General features: G+C 43.9%; 11 non-coding genes across 11 annotated transcripts; 5 read left to right on the top strand and 6 right to left on the bottom strand.

Annotated features, from left to right (window-relative positions):
- The first annotated feature begins 2246 nt into the window (after positions 1 to 2246).
- On the top strand, positions 2247 to 2319 carry trnar-ccu (transfer RNA arginine (anticodon CCU)). The gene has a single exon. It is a non-coding gene; the product is annotated as a tRNA-Arg (tRNA).
- Positions 2320 to 7098: 4779 nt separating this feature from the next.
- Positions 7099 to 7171, top strand: trnar-ucg (transfer RNA arginine (anticodon UCG)). Its single transcript has one exon. It is a non-coding gene; the product is annotated as a tRNA-Arg (tRNA).
- A 1551-nt stretch (positions 7172 to 8722) lies between these two features.
- Positions 8723 to 8804, bottom strand: trnas-uga (transfer RNA serine (anticodon UGA)). Its single transcript has one exon. It is a non-coding gene; the product is annotated as a tRNA-Ser (tRNA).
- Positions 8805 to 10341: 1537 nt separating this feature from the next.
- Positions 10342 to 10415, bottom strand: trnan-guu (transfer RNA asparagine (anticodon GUU)). Its single transcript has one exon. It is a non-coding gene; the product is annotated as a tRNA-Asn (tRNA).
- A 1193-nt stretch (positions 10416 to 11608) lies between these two features.
- trnar-ucg (transfer RNA arginine (anticodon UCG)) lies at positions 11609 to 11681 on the top strand. Its single transcript has one exon. It is a non-coding gene; the product is annotated as a tRNA-Arg (tRNA).
- A 1550-nt stretch (positions 11682 to 13231) lies between these two features.
- Positions 13232 to 13313, bottom strand: trnas-uga (transfer RNA serine (anticodon UGA)). Its single transcript has one exon. It is a non-coding gene; the product is annotated as a tRNA-Ser (tRNA).
- A 1539-nt stretch (positions 13314 to 14852) lies between these two features.
- trnan-guu (transfer RNA asparagine (anticodon GUU)) lies at positions 14853 to 14926 on the bottom strand. Its single transcript has one exon. It is a non-coding gene; the product is annotated as a tRNA-Asn (tRNA).
- A 1193-nt stretch (positions 14927 to 16119) lies between these two features.
- Positions 16120 to 16192, top strand: trnar-ucg (transfer RNA arginine (anticodon UCG)). The gene has a single exon. It is a non-coding gene; the product is annotated as a tRNA-Arg (tRNA).
- A 1550-nt stretch (positions 16193 to 17742) lies between these two features.
- On the bottom strand, positions 17743 to 17824 carry trnas-gga (transfer RNA serine (anticodon GGA)). The gene has a single exon. It is a non-coding gene; the product is annotated as a tRNA-Ser (tRNA).
- Positions 17825 to 19360: 1536 nt separating this feature from the next.
- On the bottom strand, positions 19361 to 19434 carry trnan-guu (transfer RNA asparagine (anticodon GUU)). Its single transcript has one exon. It is a non-coding gene; the product is annotated as a tRNA-Asn (tRNA).
- Positions 19435 to 20611: 1177 nt separating this feature from the next.
- On the top strand, positions 20612 to 20684 carry trnar-ucg (transfer RNA arginine (anticodon UCG)). Its single transcript has one exon. It is a non-coding gene; the product is annotated as a tRNA-Arg (tRNA).
- Positions 20685 to 21465: the final 781 nt, after the last annotated feature.

Genomic DNA, 21465 nt, shown 5'->3' with positions numbered 1-21465 from the left:
TGGAACCGTCCTTCAGTGGTTTACTTCACATTTTACTCATCGTTTTCATTATGTTCAAATATCTAATAATTGTACTGCTTCATCAACGTCACCAGTTCAATTTGGGGTACCAGACGGATCAGTGCCGGGGCCAATATTGCTCTCTCTCTCTACATTCTGCTGCTAGGTAGGATAATACGAAAAAATAATATGAACTTTCATTCATATGCTGATGACACTCAAATAAACATTTTGTTCACACCAAACGACAACTTTTCTATTATCACTTTAGTTAAATGCATTAATGAAGGAAAGACTTGGATGTGTGAAAACTTTTTGTTACTCAACTCTGAGAAAACTGAGGATCTGTTGATCGGAGGCAACAATACTGATAGGACTACTATAACTTCAGCACTTAACTCAGAGGATTTAAACATTTGCCTCAAAGAGACAGCACGTAACCTAAGTGGCATATTAGACACAAGGCTCTTAACAACTTGCATTGTTAAGTGCCTTGAGACAACCTTGTTGTGAAAGGTGCTATATAGAAATACATTGATTTGAACTGAATTGACAATGTAAAATGTTGTGTGTGTTGTTTGTTAAACAAGACTGTCTTTATTTATTATTATGCGTCAGATGAAGATCAGATCACATTTTAAGAGCCAATCATGTAGAAATCCAGATCATTCGCGTTTTAAAAGTTGCGGGAAAAGCGAAACAGGTGCTTTTCCTTTGTTGCGCAGACACACGACGACACCGTAGGCGGCAGGACTTGAAGCTTCGCAGGGAGACCCCGATGGCTTTCTAGTCCATCACCCTAACCACTCGGCCACCGCCGCCGCCACTGCCTTTTTGATGCAGTCTAACATAGAGTGCCGGGCAGCGGCGGAAACCTTTTTCAAAGTCGCTTTCCGTTTAACAACAACAAAAAAAACTTTCACAAAATGCATGCTAGCAGACAAATGCGCCTCAGAGGACTTAAGGCTGGCTTCAAGTTGGAATGATAAAGTCTCCCCGTCCGGTCAGGAAAAGGGAACTTTGTTAGACAGAAAGAAGGAAGTAACAATAACGGAGAATTGTGTGCAAGGATTTTAGAAGCTGCGCAGCCCTGCAGTTTCAATAGCCCTTTTATTCGTGTTAGATGCTGGAATTGCCTTTTTTTGACGCTCTTACGAATGCGATGTCAACGAAAACAGAACAAAGCACAAAAAACCCTCAAGTCCTGCAGTTGGATAGAATGCCGTTACGCGTCCAAGCCGTATTTGACTTCATCCTACCATTGCAACACGGGGCGTATATGGAAACGAACACACGCTACGAATTGTCTCTAATCAGTCCCTACAGTTGTAAGGCGCCTGGAAGCGTGCACCCCCATCATTAATCTTTGCGCATCTGTGCAAGGTAAACTCTGGAGCAGTCTTTGAAACGGCTCAAAGGAAACACGTGATTGATTCCATGTGCATCTGGGGTTCATTTATTTATTTACATTTAATTCAAGGGAAAGGCTTGGGTCAGTTTCAGACGGCCTCCAACAGCGAGATTCAAGCGCCCCACCTTCAGCCCAATCTGCGCCGCCAGAACGCCAACGGCTCCTCTGCTCTCCGGGGTGCGGTTGTGACCCCTTAACCTAAAGTGTTGGTGGCAGACAAATGGAGACTAACAGGTGATGTCCTAGGACATGACTACATTGTGACACTCGGTGGGGATGGTGACCATTGCTTGGAAAAGAGTGCGAGGCCCCTTTAGAAAAACATTTTGTTAACAGGCATTCTGCCTCAGCCTAAACACCTATAGCTTGCAAAGCGCATGCTATTAGACAGGCACCTCTGCAAGACCTTAAAAGTCTCTTAAACTAGTGATAGTAAGGTGTTCCCAATGGGCGATGTTTGGCTTTCAAATCATCTCTCTGTGGAAGCGCCGAGATGCAGCTGTTTAAGGCTTAGAAGCAGCTGACTGTTTCACTACCTAGCTGATTACTGTCAGTCAGGGAGCTCAGAGGTGAAAAGCCTGTCTGAGAGACAATTCGCCGTCGATCAGTTCAATATGTTCCGTACCAGCTCGGCGCACCTGAGATCATCTTGGTAGCCGTGTAGCTCAGATGAGTGAGAGCGTGTGTGTGTGTACCACCGTGATTGGATGCCGGTCCTTCTCAGGTCACAGTAAACCTTCTGCTGCCTAACTTTCCTAATTTTGGGGATCCCTTTGAAAAAGCAAAGGAAAAAAAAAACTGGCTCTTCATCAGCGTGATCGACCCAACCCAGTGTGCCCCAGTGGCCTAATGGATAAGGCACTGGCCTCCTAAGCCAGGGATTGTGGGTTCGAGTCCCATCTGGGGTGCTACTGTCCCTTTTTGAGCGTACAAATGTCCTTTTGATTTGCAAAGCTGCAACCCCACCTTACTCAGTGAGCGTCTCTGCTTTTCTCTCACATACAGTTGGGAGATGTCTTGCACTGAACGGCCTGCTTCAGATCACGCCACAGCACTTCAATGGGATTGGGGTCAGGACTCTTACTCGGCCATCCCAAAATACGGAATTTCTATTGTTTCAGCCACTCTGTTGTTGATGTACTCCTTTGTTTTTGTCATGCTGCATGACCCAGCGTCTTTCGAGTTTTAGATCACAGGCAGACACCCTGACATTCTGCTGTAGAATTTCCTGATACATCTTGGAATTCATCGGTCCCTCGATGATTGCAAGCCGTACAGCCTCCGCTATGCTTCCCAGGTGGGATGAGGTTTTGGAGTTGGTATGCAGTGTTTTGTTATCTCCAAACATAACGTTGTGCACATTTACCAACATGTTCAACTTTTGTCACTGTCCACAGAACATTGTTCCAGGAGTTGCTGTGGAACATCCATGTGGTCTTTAGCAAACTTGAGAGGGGCAGTGGTGGTTTTTTTGGGGGGGAGAGCAGTGGTTTCCTCCATGGTGACCTCGCATGATCACCACTCCTGTTCAGATTTCTTCTTATGGTGGACTCATAAACACAGACGTAAGACAAAGTCAACCACCTGTTCGCTAGATCCCATCCCCACTCAGCTAGTCAAAGATTCCCTCGAAGGACTGGCAGGACCTATAATTAGTATGATGAATGCATCGCTTGCGTCAGGCGTTGTACCTGATCAATTTAAGGTAGCGGTTGTTAGACCGCTCTTAAGAAGTCAAATTTGGATCAACAAGTTCTTAACAACTACAGGCCTGTCTCAAAGGTCCCATTTCAATCTAAAAGTCTTGGGAGAATAGTTGTTGCCCAACGTCAATCATATCTGGATTCAAATAATATACTTGAGAAATTTTAGTCTGGTTTCTGAAACTGCATTAACAAGAGTCGTAAATGATATTCTCTTAGCTACTGATGCAGGGAATGCAACAGTGCTTGTGCTTTGCTTCTAGATCTTAGAGCTGCCTTTGACACGGTTGACCTCTCTGTTTTGTTACACAGGCTTGAGTTTGAGGTTGGCTTATCTGGAACCGTCCTTCAGTGGTTTACTTCACATTTTACTCATCGTTTTCATTATGTTCAAATATCTAATAATTGTACTGCTTCATCAATGTCACCAGTTCAATTTGGGGTACCAGAAGATCAGTGCTGGGACCAATATTGCTCTCTCTCTCTACATGCTGCTGCTAGGTAGGATAATATGAAAAAATAATATGAACTTTCATTCATATGCTGATGACACTCAAATAAACATTTTGTTTACACCAAACGACAACTCTTCTATTATCAGTTTAGTTAAATGCATTAAGGAAGGAAATACTTGGATGTGTGAAAACTTTTTGTTACTCAACTCTGAGAAAAATGAGGATCTGTTGATCGGAGGCAACAATACTGATAGGACTACTATAACTTCAGCACTTAACTCAGAGGATTTAAACATCTGCCTCAAAGAGACAGCACGTTACCTAGGCGGCATATTAGACACAAGGCTCTTAACAACTTGCATTGTTAAGTGCCTTGGGACAACCTTGTTGTGAAAGGTGCTATATAGAAATACATTGATTTGAATTGAATTGACAATGTAAAATGTTGTGTGTGTTGTTTGTTAAACAAGACTGTCTTTATTTATCAAAAAATAAAAGGAATTTGCTAGGAATGCAAACGTTAGGTTGCGCTTCTTCATGCTGCATCGTCGGCATGAGTGGAGCTTTTTAAACGTCTGTACTTACTGTGCCCCATAAGAAATCGTTTGTCCCCATTCAAAAGAGATTGTGCGATGTCCTGCAGTGTTCGCAAAGCAAACCTTTGACAGTTTGAAAAGAGGAATTTATTCTGCTTCCTGTGCGTGCAGTAGTTACAAAGTTGAACGTCTTTACACGATCTGCTGCAGTTTTCAGTGGGCGGGCTTTGTCAGAGGGCTTGGAAAAACGCACTGTGTTTCGGCTCGGGAAACATCATGAGAAGTGTCCTGCATGTTTTCTGTGTATAGCTGTCTTTTAACGCATACAGAATTCATTCGAAATCATTGATTTCTCCAATTAACAAGGTTCCCTTAAAGGATGAGTCAAAGTAACGTCTAATCGGATTAGTTTCCTTAGAGCTGGTTCAGAGTTTGCTCAAGAGTTTACCTTTCACAGATGCGCAAAGAAAAATGTTGGGGGTGCACGCTTCAAGGTGCCTTACAGCTGTAGGGAGTGATTCGAGACGATTTGTGGCGTGTGCTCGTTCCCATATACCGTACGCCCCGGGGTGCAGTGCTAAGATGAAGTACAATACCGCTTGGGCACGTAACGGCGTTACACGCAAGTGCGGGACGTGAGGCTTTTCGTTTGTTCATTTTGTTTTGCTCTGCTTTGCTTTGTTTCGTGGTCAAGAGGCGTAAGGTAAGTCGTAATCCAGGGAGAACACTGGTGGCAAACAGTCCGAGGTGAGAGGCGAGGTCCAAAGTCGAAAAGGCAGAAGGGGAGTCCAATATCCAGAATAAACGAGGTAATGGAAAAAACGCCAGGTAGAGCTCTCAAGGAGTAGACTCAATACCAGCGGGAAGCAAGTAAAGATGGTAAAAATAGCACTGCGTACCCCACGGTGGAGTGTGTGCAGGTGGGTTAACTCGTGCGGCGGCGTTTGTTAATAATCACCCTCTGCTGGTGCTGTTTAGATTGCTTAAGAGTTGGTCTTAACTGCCTGGCGGTCATGACAAGCTCCTCTTTAAGCTGTGGTTTAGTTTTGCATTCATGTGTTTCTAGAGCAGTTATTTATGGGGGTGGGTGGGTCCTTCACAGAGGCTCAGGACAAATCCCCTGCATGAAAGTCTACTGTGTGCGTTCAAACAGTCACAGGTCAAGAGCCAGGCAGGAGGACAATGGACAGATGAGCCAACGAACTAAAAATAAAAGAACAGATATGAAAAAGCCACCATCTTTTTCTTTTTGACATTTTCCGACTTTCATGCAAGCCAGGACAAAGTTGCTCGTAGCTACTTGTGGATTCAAATACTCTATCGAGTGCTTTGATGAGTTTTTGCAATTTGATTGTCGTCCTGTCAGCCTGTTTCTGTTTTTTTTTTTTCAATCTAGGGATGGAAAGTATGAGGGAAATGATGGAGCAATCAATAACCGCTCCGGAAAAATGGCAGAAAGAAATGGTCCGTCACTAAGGACATTTGTGAAGCAGAGGAGTGACATCACCACAAAGGCGACACATTCTGCTGATGGTTTTGGTGAATAATGATTGAGGCGCGTTAAGAGAAAGGTAGCTGTGTCAGCATGCGTAGGCTGCAAACGATCAAGCAAAGGTTTACTCCATGCTGAAAAGAGAAGAAAAGAAGCACAACGTTTCGACTGTGGAGCCTTCTGCGCCATCTTCTTTAGCGGTGATGATGTTTACATTGGAAAAACGGAGACATGCGTCCCTGGGTGGGCTTGAACCACCAACCTTTCGGTTAACAGACGAACGCGCTAACCGATTGCACCACAGAGACTGACGGCCGCTTGTGCTCCCTACATTTGCAGGTTTATGGTCAAAGAAAACAATCACTTGCGCTTCTTGCAGCCGGCAATCTTTTTCCACTGACAACCAAGAAATGGATTTCATCTTTCACAAGCTGTATGGATTTCTTCAAAAACAAGTTATTCCAGAAAGGAAATGAATTCCTGCATTAAACTGAACCAAGCTGTACATGTTTGTCTGAAATGATACATTCGGCACAACAAGACACGGAGAGAGGCACCGCTGGTATTCAGACCCAGGATCGCCTGCTTACTAGGCGGGCACTTTAAGCCACTAGGGAACAGCGCCAGCGGAGCACCGTGCTTTTACAGACACTTGGACACATCTGCGTTCGGTGTGCACTTAACCTGCTCTCTGAGCCCGTTGCCTCCGTCCCATTTAATAGCAGAACTGACGCCAAGAGAAATGATGAGAAATGGCATTTATCGGGCACTTTTCATGTCCAAGGAGCTCAATGCCCTTGACACCTCCCCAAGGCGACAGAGCTGTGCATTCTTTGGCGACACCATTTTTTCTTTTGTTTAATTTCTATACTTATTGATAGAATAAAAACGATATGTCATGTACTGTAAGGGAAATGTCTCTTTTCATGGGGAAAGCTAGCACCAGCAAATGTTGTGTTTAGAAGAAGTGATTTAACATGACACGTGACCTAATTTACCGGAGCAAAAGCTCACCCAGCAAGCCCTGCTTTACTTCTACAGGAGAGAAGTACTGTAGAGTCTGCAAGATGTTCAGCTGGGTAGCTACGTCAGCATGCCTCGGCTGCAAAGGAACAAGTACTAGGTTTATTGCATGCTGAAAAGAGAAGAACGGAAACACAGCGTTTCGACTGTGAGGTCTTCTCACACCTGAAGAAGCCTCACACCTGTAAAAGGCTCCATGGTTTTCTTTCTTCTCTTTTCAACATGGAATACACCTATTGTCTGCAAGATGTGACAATTTCATGGTGTTTTGGAAGAAAACCTTTTTTCTTTGAATTCAAAATCAATCGGAATTTCAGCACAACACATCAACACTTTTTCTGTTTTAAGGAGATGATATTTTAAACCTGACAAAAATAGTAGGAAACACAAGTTTCTTGCTGTGAAAATTTAGATGGGGAAGTGTACTACTAGTAGCAGTGTAGAGCTCTCTGTGGTGGAGTGCAAGCGCATGTTCTATGGGCCAGTGGCGTAATGGATAACGCGTCTGACTTCGGATCAGAAGATTGTAGGTTCGAGTCCTGCCTGGCTCGTGAGGCTTTTAAACCTCTCAGGTTCCTAGGTAACAGGTTGCCGTCATGTATATGAACTATAGAAAAGCATTTGCCACAACCCGTAAATTAGCACGCAAGTGCGGGCTGGTGAACACAGAACTGTATGGAGATCATCTCCAGCTCCGAGCTCAATTGCAATGAAAAAACATGCAGAACAGAACTGGAGAGCAGCTGAATTTGTGCTCAGTAGGGTGGGGAGGACTCAGCATTGCTATTGTTCTAATTGGCATGAACTGCAGGGGATCTGAATCAGAACATGTCAGTCAGTTTGATCATTGCGTCAATATGTAGGCCACGTTAATACAGAATTATTACTTTGTCTGTCTCGTCTTTGTATATAGCTGAATGTCCCTGACAATTTCATGTTAGTTTTTAAGAACGACATTGGTGCTAATATATACATATATAGCATATAAGGAACACGTAAAAGTTTAGTCCATGCTGAAAGGATAAGAAAACCGCCACAACGTTTCATCTTGGAATAAATCTTTACTTGTTGTTTTGCAGCCTACCCATTCTGACCTAACTCCTCCCTTGAAATTCCCTAACAGATAAGGGTACGTAACGGCTCATGCGATGCTCAGTTGCAATTTGTCCCAAAACAAACAAGAACAGCAGCTGAGGGTTTGAGTTTGAACATGCACTGTATTAAAGCAGCTTTTATTTCCATTGATAAATGCTAGATATTCCTACAGAGATTCTCCAGGTGAGTAAGCGATTCCTGTTTCTGTTTCTATTTCTGTTTCATATATACAGTATATATATGTTACATGTGTCTCTGCAATAGTATAAATGTGTTATACACTATCAGGGGCTGCTTTTTTGTGCACCTCATCTACAACAAGGGTTTTTTTTTTCATTTATGTTTGTGGACCTTCACCATTTGAGGAAGTGAGTTAGATAAGAAAGTTACAGGTATGGTGAGCAATGACTGACAAAGGCACGTACTGCGTATTCCTTACAGAAGTGTAAGCAATTTGTTCTAAAAAACACCGGCTAAAGTCCAACATCGTTAGCAATCTTATTACTTAAACAGAATTAACATCAATAAACTGTAAGGTGCTGGTACATGCGAGTAGATTTGATCTTCTATTAAACAAAAATGCAATTACAGCTCTAAAAAGGTCAACCTAGACTTCTGTAACAGATCTGTTCAGGTCATCGCTGTTTCTCTGACCTTGTGAGTCTTTGGAATTTTAAAAGTGTATTTTGCTTGCCTTTCATGTGGTCTGTGTACAAGTCACTGTGGCGTATGCGGTCCTACACAGCCTTGCTATAGACGTGACGAGCCTCCGCTATGTTGCAATGGAGAACAGGTTCAGTACGGAGCTGCCGAGAAAATTCAGCTGGAAAGCTCGTTGCAGAAAAGCATCGTTCTCTGTGTCCAGCGGCAAAGCGTCCATCGTGGGTGCTGAAGAATCGATTTCACAGGCTGTGGGTCCAGGCGATTTAGAGTGTTAAAGGTCCCAGCGAAAACGAAACGGCGCTGGTCCTTTTACACGCACGCACGCAACCAAATGCAAAGGACGCCGTAGTCGGCAGGATTTGAACCTGCGCGGGGAGACCCCAACGGATTTCAAGTCCGTCACCTTAACCACTCGGCCACGACTACAGCGAGCGCCGCGGCCGCTGCCTTCTTGCTACAATCGAACAGGGAGTGCGAGGCGGCGGCGGCAGCGGAGGCAACTTTTTTCAAGTTCGCTCTCCGTTTAAGAAACCTTTTACGCCATACGTGCAAGCACACACACACACACCTCAGAGGACTTAAGGGTGGCTTCAAGTTGGAATGATAAAGTCTCCCCGTTCGGACATGAAAACAGAACGTTCTTAGACAGAAAGCAATCAACAACAGAGACATCTGGACGACGATTTTAGTCACTGCACTTTGAATAGCATTTTTACTCCAGTTACAGGAGATGCACCAATGGCCCTTGACCTACGCTCTTACCAATGCCTTGAACATTCAAACAAAACAGCCCTCAAGTCCTGCGGTTTAATATAACGCTGTTACGTGTCGAGGCAGTATTTGACTCTGTCCTACCGTTGAGACACGGGGCGTATATGGAAATGAACACATGCTACGGATCGTCTCTAATCGGTCCCTACAGTTGGAAGGCTCCTTGAAGCGTGCACCCCCATCATTCATCTTTGCGCATCTGTGAAAGGTAGACTCTTGAGCAATGTTTGAGCCAGCTCTAAGGCAACTAGTGCTATTGGACAGACACCTCTGGAAGATCCTAAGAGTCTCTTAACACCACTTCCAGCAGCAAGCTTAATTGTTCGCTGGAGGTCTCCCACCCAGGTACTGACCAGGCAAAGAATCACCAGTACATTGAATGAGGAAGTTAATCCTGAAATCCAATTACATATCTCAAGGTAAGACAAATCCATAAGAACATGTCTTAGTATTACTTCGTTTACATTAGTATGGCACTGAGTTGGAGCTCCTCTTTAAGCTGTGGTTTAGTTTTGCATTCATGTGTTTCTAGAGCAGTTATTTATGGGGGTGGGTGGGTCTTCCACAGAGGCTCAGGACAAATCCCCCGCCTGAAAGTCTAATGTGTGCGTTCAGACAGTCACAGGTCAAGAGCCAGGCAGGAGGACAATGGACAGAAGAGCCAACGAACTAAAAATAAAAGAACAGATATGAAAAAGCCACCATCTTTGTCTTTTTGACATTTTCCGACTTTCATACAAGCCAGGACAAAGTTGCTCGTAGCTACTTGTGGATTCAAATACTCTATCGAGTGCTTTGATGAGTTTTTGCAATTTGATTGTCGTCCTATCAGCCTGTTTCTGTTTTTTTTTTTTCAATCTAGGGATGGAAAGTATGAGGGAAATGATGGAGCAATCAATAACCGCTCCGGAAAAATGGCAGAAAGAAATGGTCCGTCACTAAGGACATTTGTGAAGCAGAGGAGTGACATCACCACAAAGGCGACACATTCTGCTGATGGTTTTGGTGAATAATGATTGAGGCGCGTTAAGAGAAAGGTAGCTGTGTCAGCATGCGTAGGCTGCAAACGATCAAGCAAAGGTTTACTCCATGCTGAAAAGAGAAGAAAAGAAGCACAACGTTTCGACTGTGGAGCCTTCTGCGCCATCTTCTTTAGCGGTGATGATGTTTACATTGGAAAAACGGAGACATGCGTCCCTGGGTGGGCTTGAACCACCAACCTTTCGGTTAACAGCCGAACGCGCTAACCGATTGCGCCACAGAGACTGACGGCCGCTTGTGCTACCTACATTTGCAGGTTTATGGTCAAAGAAAACAATCACTTGCGCTTCTTGCAGCCGGCAATCTTTTTCCACTGACAACCAAGAAATGGATTTCATCTTTCACAAGCTGTATGGATTTCTTCAAAAACAAGTTATTCCAGAAAGGAAATGAATTCTTGCATTAAACTGAACCAAGCTGTACATGTTTGTCTGAAATGATACATTCGGCACAACAAGACACGGAGAGAGGCACCGCTGGTATTCAGACCCAGGATCGCCTGCTTACTAGGCGGGCACTTTAAGCCACTAGGGAACAGCGCCAGCGGAGCACCGCGCTTTTACAGACACTTGGACACATCTGCGTTCGGTGTGCACTTAACCTGCTCTCTGAGCCCGTTGCCTCCGTCCCATTTAATAGCAGAACTGACGCCAAGAGAAATGATGAGAAATGGCATTTATCGGGCACTTTTCATGTCCAAGGAGCTCAATGCCCTTGACACCTCCCCAAGGCGACAGAGCTGTGCATTCTTTGGCGACACCATTTTTTCTTTTGTTTAATTTCTATACTTATTGATAGAATAAAAACGATATGTCATGTACTGTAAGGGAAATGTCTCTTTTCATGGGGAAAGCTAGCACCAGCAAATGTTGTGTTTAGAAGAAGTGATTTAACATGACACGTGACCTAATTTACCGGAGCAAAAGCTCACCCAGCAAGCCCTGCTTTACTTCTACAGGAGAGAAGTACTGTAGAGTCTGCAAGATGTTCAGCTGGGTAGCTACGTCAGCATGCCTCGGCTGCAAAGGAACAAGTACTAGGTTTATTGCATGCTGAAAAGAGAAGAACGGAAACACAGCGTTTCGACTGTGAGGTCTTCTCACACCTGAAGAAGCCTCACACCTGTAAAAGGCTCCATGGTTTTCTTTCTTCTCTTTTCAACATGGAATACACCTATTGTCTGCAAGATGTGACAATTTCATGGTGTTTTGGAAGAAAACCTTTTTTCTTTGAATTCAAAATCAATCGGAATTTCAGCACAACACATCAACACTTTTTCTGTTTTAAGGAGATGATATTTTAAACCTGACAAAAATAGTAGGAAACACAAGTTTCTTGCTGTGAAAATTTAGATGGGGAAGTGTACTACTAGTAGCAGTGTAGAGCTCTCTGTGGTGGAGTGCAAGCGCATGTTCTATGGGCCAGTGGCGTAATGGATAACGCGTCTGACTTCGGATCAGAAGATTGTAGGTTCGAGTCCTGCCTGGCTCGTGAGGCTTCTAAACCTCTCAGGTTCCTAGGTAACAGGTTGCCGTCATGTATATGAACTATAGAAAAGCATTTGCCACAACCCGTAAATTAGCACGCAAGTGCGGGCTGGTGAACACAGAACTGTATGGAGATCATCTCCAGCTCCGAGCTCAATTGCAATGAAAAAACATGCAGAACAGAACTGGAGAGCAGCTGAATTTGTGCTCAGTAGGGTGGGGAGGACTCAGCATTGCTATTGTTCTAATTGGCATGAACTGCAGGGGATCTGAATCAGAACATGTCAGTCAGTTTGATCATTGCGTCAATATGTAGGCCACGTTAATACAGAATTATTACTTTGTCTGTCTCGTCTTTGTATATAGCTGAATGTCCCTGACAATTTCATGTTAGTTTTTAAGAACGACATTGGTGCTAATATATACATATATAGCATATAAGGAACACGTAAAAGTTTAGTCCATGCTGAAAAGATAAGAAAACCGCCACAACGTTTCATCTTGGAATAAATCTTTACTTGTTGTTTTGCAGCCTACCCATTCTGACCTAACTCCTCCCTTGAAATTCCCTAACAGATAAGGGTACGTAACGGCTCATGCGATGCTCAGTTGCAATTTGTCCCAAAACAAACAAGAACAGCAGCTGAGGGTTTGAGTTTGAACATGCACTGTATTAAAGCAGCTTTTATTTCCATTGATAAATGCTAGATATTCCTACAGAGATTCTCCAGGTGAGTAAGCGATTCCTGTTTCTGTTTCTATTTCTGTTTCATATATACAGTATATATATGTTACATGTGTCTCTGCAATAGTATAAATGTGTTATACACTATCAGGGGCTGCTTTTTTGTGCACCTCATCTACAACAAGGGTTTTTTTTTCATTTATGTTTGTGGACCTTCACCATTTGAGGAAGTGAGTTAGATAAGAAAGTTACAGGTATGGTGAGCAATGACTGACAAAGGCACGTACTGCGTATTCCTTACAGAAGTGTAAGCAATTTGTTCTAAAAAACACCGGCTAAAGTCCAACATCGTTAGCAATCTTATTACTTAAACAGAATTAACATCAATAAACTGTAAGGTGCTGGTACATGCGAGTAGATTTGATCTTCTAATAAACAAAAATGCAATTACAGCTCTAAAAAGGTCAACCTAGACTTCTGTAACAGATCTGTTCAGGTCATCGCTGTTTCTCTGACCTTGTGAGTCTTTGGAATTTTAAAAGTGTATTTTGCTTGCCTTTCATGTGGTCTGTGTACAAGTCACTGTGGCGTATGCGGTCCTACACAGCCTTGCTATAGACGTGACGAGCCTCCGCTATGTTGCAATGGAGAACAGGTTCAGTACGGAGCTGCCGAGAAAATTCAGCTGGAAAGCTCGTTGCAGAAAAGCATCGTTCTCTGTGTCCAGCGGCAAAGCGTCCATCGTGGGTGCTGAAGAATCGATTTCACAGGCTGTGGGTCCAGGCGATTTAGAGTGTTAAAGGTCCCAGCGAAAACGAAACGGCGCTGGTCCTTTTACACGCACGCACGCAACCAAATGCAAAGGACGCCGTAGTCGGCAGGATTTGAACCTGCGCGGGGAGACCCCAACGGATTTCAAGTCCGTCACCTTAACCACTCGGCCACGACTACAGCAAGCGTCGCGGCCGCTGCCTTCTTGCTACAATCGAACAGGGAGTGCGAGGCGGCGGCGGCAGCGGAGGCAACTTTTTTCAAGTTCGCTCTCCGTTTAAGAAACCTTTTACGCCATACGTGCAAGCACACACACACACACACCTCAGAGGACTTAAGGGTGGCTTCAAGTTGGAATGATAAAGTCTCCCCGTTCGGACATGAAAACAGAACGTTCTTAGACAGAAAGCAATCAACAACAGAGACATCTGGACGACGATTTTAGTCACTGCACTTTGAATAGCATTTTTACTCCAGTTACAGGAGATGCACCAATGGCCCTTGACCTACGCTCTTACCAATGCCTTGAACATTCAAACAAAACAGCCCTCAAGTCCTGCGGTTTAATATAACGCTGTTACGTGTCGAGGCAGTATTTGACTCTGTCCTACCGTTGAGACACGGGGCGTATATGGAAATGAACACATGCTACGGATCGTCTCTAATCGGTCCCTACAGTTGGAAGGCTCCTTGAAGCGTGCACCCCCATCATTCATCTTTGCGCATCTGTGAAAGGTAGACTCTTGAGCAATGTTTGAGCCAGCTCTAAGGCAACTAGTGCTATTGGACAGACACCTCTGGAAGATCCTAAGAGTCTCTTAACACCACTTCCAGCAGCAAGCTTAATTGTTCGCTGGAGGTCTCCCACCCAGGTACTGACCAGGCAAAGAATCACCAGTACATTGAATGAGGAAGTTAATCCTGAAATCCAATTACATATCTCAAGGTAAGACAAATCCATAAGAACATGTCTTAGTATTACTTCGTTTACATTAGTATGGCACTGAGTTGGAGCTCCTCTTTAAGCTGTGGTTTAGTTTTGCATTCATGTGTTTCTAGAGCAGTTATTTATGGGGGTGGGTGGGTCTTCCACAGAGGCTCAGGACAAATCCCCCGCCTGAAAGTCTAATGTGTGCGTTCAGACAGTCACAGGTCAAGAGCCAGGCAGGAGGACAATGGACAGAAGAGCCAACGAACTAAAAATAAAAGAACAGATATGAAAAAGCCACCATCTTTGTCTTTTTGACATTTTCCGACTTTCATACAAGCCAGGACAAAGTTGCTCGTAGCTACTTGTGGATTCAAATACTCTATCGAGTGCTTTGATGAGTTTTTGCAATTTGATTGTCGTCCTGTCAGCCTGTTTCTGTTTTTTTTTTTTCAATCTAGGGATGGAAAGTATGAGGGAAATGATGGAGCAATCAATAACCGCTCCGGAAAAATGGCAGAATGAAATGGTCCGTCACTAAGGACATTTGTGAAGCAGAGGAGTGACATCACCACAAAGGCGACACATTCTGCTGATGGTTTTGGTGAATAATGATTGAGGTGCGTTAAGAGAAAGGTAGCTGTGTCAGCATGCGTAGGCTGCAAAGGATCAAGCAAAGGTTTACTCCATGCTGAAAAGAGAAGAAAAGAAGCACAACGTTTCGACTGTGGAGCCTTCTGCGCCATCTTCTTTAGCGGTGATGATGTTTACATTGGAAAAACTGAGACACGCGTCCCTGGGTGGGCTTGAACCACCAACCTTTCGGTTAACAGCCGAACGCGCTAACCGATTGCGCCACAGAGACTGACGGCCGCTTGTGCTACCTACATTTGCAGGTTTATGGTCAAAGAAAACAATCACTTGCGCTTCTTGCAGCCGGCAATCTTTTTCCACTGACAACCAAGAAATGGATTTCATCTTTCACAAGCTGTATGGATTTCTTCAAAAACAAGTTATTCCAGAAAGGAAATGAATTCTTGCATTAAACTGAACCAAGCTGTACATGTTTGTCTGAAATGATACATTCGGCACAACAAGACACGGAGAGAGGCACCGCTGGTATTCAGACCCAGGATCGCCTGCTTACTAGGCGGGCACTTTAAGCCACTAGGGAACAGCGCCAGCGGAGCACCGTGCTTTTACAGACACTTGGACACATCTGCGTTCGGTGTGCACTTAACCTGCTCTCTGAACCCGTTGCCTCCGTCCCATTTAATAGCAGAACTGACGCCAAGAGAAATGATGAGAAATGGCATTTATCGGGCACTTTTCATATCCAAGGAGCTCAATGCCCTTGACACCTCCCCAAGGCGACAGAGCTGTGCATTCTTTGGCGACACCATTTTTTCTTTTGTTTAATTTCTATACTTATTGATAGAATAAAAACGATATGTCATGTACTGTAAGGGAAATGTCTCTTTTCATGGGGAAAGCTAGCACCAGCAAATGTTGTGTTTAGAAGAAGTGATTTAACATGACACGTGACCTAATTTACCGGAGCAAAAGCTCACCCAGCAAGCCCTGCTTTACTTCTACAGGAGAGAAGTACTGTAGAGTCTGCAAGATGTTCAGCTGGGTAGCTACGTCAGCATGCCTCGGCTGCAAAGGAACAAGTACTAGGTTTATTGCATGCTGAAAAGAGAAGAACGGAAACACAGCGTTTCGACTGTGAGGTCTTCTCACACCTGAAGAAGCCTCACACCTGTAAAAGGCTCCATGGTTTTCTTTCTTCTCTTTTCAACATGGAATACACCTATTGTCTGCAAGATGTGACAATTTCATGGTGTTTTGGAAGAAAACCTTTTTTCTTTGAATTCAAAATCAATCGGAATTTCAGCACAACACATCAACACTTTTTCTGTTTTAAGGAGATGATATTTTAAACCTGACAAAAATAGTAGGAAACACAAGTTTCTTGCTGTGAAAATTTAGATGGGGAAGTGTACTACTAGTAGCAGTGTAGAGCTCTCTGTGGTGGAGTGCAAGCGCATGTTCTATGGGCCAGTGGCGTAATGGATAACGCGTCTGACTTCGGATCAGAAGATTGTAGGTTCGAGTCCTGCCTGGCTCGTGAGGCTTTTAAACCTCTCAGGTTCCTAGGTAACAGGTTGCCGTCATGTATATGAACTATAGAAAAGCATTTGCCACAACCCGTAAATTAGCACGCAAGTGCGGGCTGGTGAACACAGAACTGTATGGAGATCATCTCCAGCTCCGAGCTCAATTGCAATGAAAAAACATGCAGAACAGAACTGGAGAGCAGCTGAATTTGTGCTCAGTAGGGTGGGGAGGACTCAGCATTGCTATTGTTCTAATTGGCATGAACTGCAGGGGATCTGAATCAGAACATGTCAGTCAGTTTGATCATTGCGTCAATATGTAGGCCACGTTAATACAGAATTATTACTTTGTCTGTCTCGTCTTTGTATATAGCTGAATGTCCCTGACAATTTCATGTTAGTTTTTAAGAACGACATTGGTGCTAATATATACATATATAGCATATAAGGAACACGTAAAAGTTTAGTCCATGCTGAAAGGATAAGAAAACCGCCACAACGTTTCATCTTGGAATAAATCTTTACTTGTTGTTTTGCAGCCTACCCATTCTGACCTAACTCCTCCCTTGAAATTCCCTAACAGATAAGGGTACGTAACGGCTCATGCGATGCTCAGTTGCAATTTGTCCCAAAACAAACAAGAACAGCAGCTGAGGGTTTGAGTTTGAACATGCACTGTATTAAAGCAGCTTTTATTTCCATTGATAAATGCTAGATATTCCTACAGAGATTCTCCAGGTGAGTAAGCGATTCCTGTTTCTGTTTCTATTTCTGTTTCATATATACAGTATATATATGTTACATGTGTCTCTGCAATAGTATAAATGTGTTATACACTATCAGGGGCTGCTTTTTTCTGCACCTCATCTACAACAAGGGTTTTTTTTTCATTTATGTTTGTGGACCTTCACCATTTGAGGAAGTGAGTTAGATAAGAAAGTTACAGGTATGGTGAGCAATGACTGACAAAGGCACGTACTGCGTATTCCTTACAGAAGTGTAAGCAATTTGTTCTAAAAAACACCGGCTAAAGTCCAACATCGTTAGCAATCTTATTACTTAAACAGAATTAACATCAATAAACTGTAAGGTGCTGGTACATGCGAGTAGATTTGATCTTCTATTAAACAAAAATGCAATTACAGCTCTAAAAAGGTCAACCTAGACTTCTGTAACAGATCTGTTCAGGTCATCGCTGTTTCTCTGACCTTGTGAGTCTTTGGAATTTTAAAAGTGTATTTTGCTTGCCTTTCATGTGGTCTGTGTACAAGTCACTGTGGCGTATGCGGTCCTACACAGCCTTGCTATAGACGTGACGAGCCTCCGCTATGTTGCAATGGAGAACAGGTTCAGTACGGAGCTGCCGAGAAAATTCAGCTGGAAAGCTCGTTGCAGAAAAGCATCGTTCTCTGTGTCCAGCGGCAAAGCGTCCATCGTGGGTGCTGAAGAATCGATTTCACAGGCTGTGGGTCCAGGCGATTTAGAGTGTTAAAGGTCCCAGCGAAAACGAAACGGCGCTGGTCCTTTTACACGCACGCACGCAACCAAATGCAAAGGACGCCGTAGTCGGCAGGATTTGAACCTGCGCGGGGAGACCCCAACGGATTTCCAGTCCGTCACCTTAACCACTCGGCCACGACTACAGCAAGCGCCACGGCCGCTGCCTTCTTGCTACAATCGAACAGGGAGTGCGAGGCGGCGGCGGCAGCGGAGGCAACTTTTTTCAAGTTCGCTCTCCGTTTAAGAAACCTTTTACGCCATACGTGCAAGCACACACACACACACCTCAGAGGACTTAAGGGTGGCTTCAAGTTGGAATGATAAAGTCTCCCCGTTCGGACATGAAAACAGAACGTTCTTAGACAGAAAGCAATCAACAACAGAGACATCTGGACGACGATTTTAGTCACTGCACTTTGAATAGCATTTTTACTCCAGTTACAGGAGATGCACCAATGGCCCTTGACCTACGCTCTTACCAATGCCTTGAACATTCAAACAAAACAGCCCTCAAGTCCTGCGGTTTAATATAACGCTGTTACGTGTCGAGGCAGTATTTGACTCTGTCCTACCGTTGAGACACGGGGCGTATATGGAAATGAACACATGCTACGGATCGTCTCTAATCGGTCCCTACAGTTGGAAGGCTCCTTGAAGCGTGCACCCCCATCATTCATCTTTGCGCATCTGTGAAAGGTAGACTCTTGAGCAATGTTTGAGCCAGCTCTAAGGCAACTAGTGCTATTGGACAGACACCTCTGGAAGATCCTAAGAGTCTCTTAACACCACTTCCAGCAGCAAGCTTAATTGTTCGCTGGAGGTCTCCCACCCAGGTACTGACCAGGCAAAGAATCACCAGTACATTGAATGAGGAAGTTAATCCTGAAATCCAATTACATATCTCAAGGTAAGACAAATCCATAAGAACATGTCTTAGTATTACTTCGTTTACATTAGTATGGCACTGAGTTGGAGCTCCTCTTTAAGCTGTGGTTTAGTTTTGCATTCATGTGTTTCTAGAGCAGTTATTTATGGGGGTGGGTGGGTCTTTCACAGAGGCTCAGGACAAATCCCCCGCCTGAAAGTCTAATGTGTGCGTTCAGACAGTCACAGGTCAAGAGCCAGGCAGGAGGACAATGGACAGAAGAGCCAACGAACTAAAAATAAAAGAACAGATATGAAAAAGCCACCATCTTTTTCTTTTTGACATTTTCCGACTTTCATGCAAGCCAGGACAAAGTTGCTCGTAGCTACTTGTGGATTCAAATACTCTATCGAGTGCTTTGATGAGTTTTTGCAATTTGATTGTCGTCCTGTCAGCCTGTTTCTGTTTTTTTTTTTCAATCTTGGGATGGAAAGTATGAGGGAAATGATGGAGCAATCAATAACCGCTCCGGAAAAATGGCAGAATGAAATGGTCCGTCACTAAGGACATTTGTGAAGCAGAGGAGTGACATCACCACAAAGGCGACACATTCTGCTGATGGTTTTGGTGAATAATGATTGAGGTGCGTTAAGAGAAAGGTAGCTGTGTCAGCATGCGTAGGCTGCAAAGGATCAAGCAAAGGTTTACTCCATGCTGAAAAGAGAAGAAAAGAAGCACAACGTTTCGACTGTGGAGCCTTCTGCGCCATCTTCTTTAGCGGTGATGATGTTTACATTGGAAAAACGGAGACATGCGTCCCTGGGTGGGCTTGAACCACCAACCTTTCGGTTAACAGCCGAACGCGCTAACTGATTGCGCCACAGAGACTGACGGCCGCTTGTGCTCCCTACATTTGCAGGTTTATGGTCAAAGAAAACAATCACTTGCGCTTCTTGCAGCTGGCAATCTTTTTCCACTGACAACCAAGAAATGGATTTCATCTTTCACAAGCTGTATGGATTTCTTCAAAAACAAGTTATTCCAGAAAGGAAATGAATTCTTGCATTAAACTGAACCAAGCTGTACATGTTTGTCTGAAATGAGACATTCGGCACAACAAGACACGGTATTCAGACCCAGGATCGCCTGCTTACTAGGCGGGCACTTTAAGCCACTAGGGAACAGCGCCAGCGGAGCACCGCGCTTTTACAGACACTTGGACACATCTGCGTTCGGTGTGCACTTAACCTGCTCTCTGAACCCGTTGCCTCCGTCCCATTTAATAGCAGAACTGACGCCAAGAGAAATGATGAGAAATGGCATTTATCGGGCACTTTTCATGTCCAAGGAGCTCAATGCCCTTGACACCTCCCCAAGGCGACAGAGCTGTGCATTCTTTGGCGACACCATTTTTTCTTTTGTTTAATTTCTATACTTATTGATAGAATAAAAACGATATGTCATGTACTGTAAGGGAAATGTCTCTTTTCATGGGGAAAGCTAGCACCAGCAAATGTTGTGTTTAGAAGAAGTGATTTAACATGACACGTGACCTAATTTACCGGAGCAAAAGCTCACCCAGCAAGCCCTGCTTTACTTCTACAGGAGAGAAGTACTGTAGAGTCTGCAAGATGTTCAGCTGGGTAGCTACGTCAGCATGCCTCGGCTGCAAAGGAACAAGTACTAGGTTTATTGCATGCTGAAAAGAGAAGAACGGAAACACAGCGTTTCGACTGTGAGGTCTTCTCACACCTGAAGAAGCCTCACACCTGTAAAAGGCTCCATGGTTTTCTTTCTTCTCTTTTCAACATGGAATACACCTATTGTCTGCAAGATGTGACAATTTCATGGTGTTTTGGAAGAAAACCTTTTTTCTTTGAATTCAAAATCAATCGGAATTTCAGCACGACACATCAACACTTTTTCTGTTTTAAGGAGATGATATTTTAAACCTGATAAAAATAGTAGGAAACACAAGTTTCTTGCTGTGAAAATTTAGATGGGGAAGTGTACTACTAGTAGCAGTGTAGAGCTCTCTGTGGTGGAGTGCAAGCGCATGTTCTATGGGCCAGTGGCGTAATGGATAACGCGTCTGACTTCGGATCAGAAGATTGTAGGTTCGAGTCCTGCCTGGCTCGTGAGGCTTTTAAACCTCTCAGGTTCCTCGGTAACAGGTTGCCGTCATGTATATGAACTATAGAAAAGCATCTGCCACAACCCGTAAATTAGCACGCAAGTGCGGGCTGGTGAACACAGAACTGTATGGAGATCATCTCCAGCTCCGAGCTCAATTGCAATGAAAAAACATGAAGAACAGAACTGGAGAGCAGCTGAATTTGTGCTCGGTAGGGTGGGGAGGACTCAGCATTGCTATTGTTCTAATTGGCATGAACTGCAGGGGATCTGAATCAGAACATGTCAGTTAGTTCGATCATTGCGTCAGTATGTAGGCCACGTTAATACAGAATTATTACTTTGTCTGTCTCGTCTTTGTATATAGCTGAATGTCCCTGACAATTTCATGTTAGTTTTTAAGAACGACATTGGTGCTAATATATACATATATAGCATATAAGGAACACGTAAAAGTTTAGTCCATGCTGAAAAGATAAGAAAACCGCCACAACGTTTCATCTTGGAATAAATCTTTACTTGTTGTTTTGCAGCCTACCCATTCTGACCTAACTCCTCCCTTGAAATTCCCTAACAGATAAGGGTACGTAACGGCTCATGCGATGCTCAGTTGCAATTTGTCCCAAAACAAACAAGAACAGCAGCTGAGGGTTTCAGTTTGAACATGCACTGTATTAAAGCAGCTTTTATTTCCATTGATAAATGCTAGATATTCCTACAGAGATTCTCCAGGTGAGTAAGCGATTCCTGTTTCTGTTTCTATTTCTGTTTCATATATATATATAC

This window comes from Lepisosteus oculatus, unplaced genomic scaffold, assembly GCF_040954835.1.
Source record: "Lepisosteus oculatus isolate fLepOcu1 unplaced genomic scaffold, fLepOcu1.hap2 HAP2_SCAFFOLD_48, whole genome shotgun sequence".
Lineage (NCBI taxonomy): Eukaryota > Metazoa > Chordata > Actinopteri > Semionotiformes > Lepisosteidae > Lepisosteus > Lepisosteus oculatus.
Note: the sequence above shows the minus strand (reverse complement) of the source record. Positions and strands in the feature narration are given on the sequence as shown.